This window comes from Odontomachus brunneus, unplaced genomic scaffold, assembly GCF_010583005.1.
Source record: "Odontomachus brunneus isolate Ranch 3 - 2012 unplaced genomic scaffold, Obru_v1 Obru_scaffold_213, whole genome shotgun sequence".
In the NCBI taxonomy this organism is placed as follows: Eukaryota; Metazoa; Arthropoda; class Insecta; order Hymenoptera; family Formicidae; genus Odontomachus; species Odontomachus brunneus.
In genome coordinates, this window is record NW_022639663.1 from 526,246 (window position 1) to 528,098 (window position 1,853).

Below are 1,853 nucleotides of genomic sequence, written 5' to 3' on the forward strand. Positions count from 1 at the left end.
GGGGGGGGGGGGGGCTCATGTAAACACGCGTACGCGAGCACGTGCTGGGGCGTCACGCCACAACACTCTAAACTGTCGAGACGAGCACATCGGGAGCTACCGCGTTATTTTTTAGATTATTCCGTATCGGTTTCTAATACCGCGTTTCGATTTCGCGACAATTTGAGACGATAATTAAGACAAATTAAGACACGTAGTCCTTACGCGCGCAAGTGTTGCGGGCTGTACTGTTACAAGTAATTTCCGTGTTTTATTTACTTTTTACTTGTTAGAGAAACATCGCGATCGAGTTCCTCAATACCGATCAAATATCATCAAATTATCATGATCTATTTATTATTCGAATATTATTATGTCTTTCTTCAGCTGTCATTTAATTATTTTCATCTAATTCTTGCTGTCGTGTGTAATTAATTGATAACTACCGGATATTATTCTATAGTTGTCGATCAGATATTAATATCATCATCTATTAATTAATCGGGTTACCTATCGGGTAATCTATTATTACTTCTTTATTCAGCTGATTTAATTATTTCTTATTGCGCATTGGGAAGTGCTGTTACAATTTCTTTTCCTTATTTTGCTGTCGCGTATAATTAATTGATAATAAAAATTATTAAATTACTAAATTAAATTATTAAATTACTAAATTAAATTAAATTTCTGTAACAGAGTTCCAATAGAGCAGACGCAGTCACGCGGCTTTAGGGGATGCGATGCCTGGGGGATGCTGCGCTGGAGGATTCGGCTTGGGCCTGTCTGAGTCTCGGTTCGAAGGTGAGCTTTACTAATTTGTATTTATAATTAGAAATCCGACAAAACTGAAAATTTTTTTGTTTGGAATTGAGTTCCTTAATGTCTCTATCGTCATGTAACTAATTAATACTCAATTAAATCTGTTTTTTGTTCCAGAGACGAGCACTCGACTCTAAGGGGATGCTGCGCCGGAGGATCCGGCTCGAGCTTGGTAGAGTTGGCGCGAAGCTGAGTTTCACTAACTTGAATTCAAAATTCCGATAAATACGATGAAACTGGAAATTCTCTTGTTTGAAATCGAGTTCCTTCATGCCTCCATTGTGTGAAATACTAAATTAAATCTGCTTTCTATTGCAGAGACGAAACAGACGACCAGCCGACTCTTAGGGGCTGCTGCGCCGGAGGATCTGGCTCGAGCCGAGCGGGATTAGCTCGAAGGTGAGTTTCATTAATTAACATTTGTAATTAGAAAGCCGACAAGATGGATAATTCTTTTGCTCGAATTCGAGATAATTTGAATCGAATCAAAGATCGCGTTAAATCGTAATTACACGCGGAAAGAATTTTTTCTGAATTTTTTCTTTTTTAACATTTCCACTTGAAAAATTTTGATTTATTCTGATGAAGAGATTTATTTGCAACGTCGAGAAAAAGGAAAGTGGAATATTTCAAGTGTGAATGCATTCCGAAAAATTTTTTCAGAGTGTAAATTATTATGTTTATTCTTTTTTTAATCCTTCAAACTTCTTCACTCAAATCGTCATCAATGCACGAATCTAATCGGCGAAATTACATTTTTCTGTTCCAGAAACAAAAGCAGAATGTGGCTACCTTGTTCGGCGATTTGGTGAGTCAAAACAAGAAATATTGATAATAGAAAAACAAAAGGTCTTTCGATGTAGTGCATGCTTATCGAATCAATGCGATTTACTTTGCTGTAGTTGTAGTATGTGTACGTGCTGTCCAATAAAACTCACACTGCTCGAAACAATTTGAAGATCGCTTTTTCAAATCATATTAGTGATAATGCATATTTTACATAAATTTGGCAAATAAATTTTGAAGTATTTTTCTCCCAATATATATATATATAT

The 1,853-nt window shown here is 36.2% G+C and overlaps 1 long non-coding RNA gene across 1 annotated transcript in view; it reads left to right on the forward strand.

Annotated features, from left to right (window-relative positions):
- Positions 1-761, forward strand: part of LOC116852305 — an 8,446-nt gene extending 7,685 nt beyond the window's left edge. The window contains exon 4 of the long non-coding RNA XR_004379742.1: positions 676-761. This is a non-coding gene — a long non-coding RNA (uncharacterized LOC116852305). The remainder of the gene's footprint in view (positions 1-675) is intronic.
- Positions 762-1,853: the final 1,092 nt, after the last annotated feature.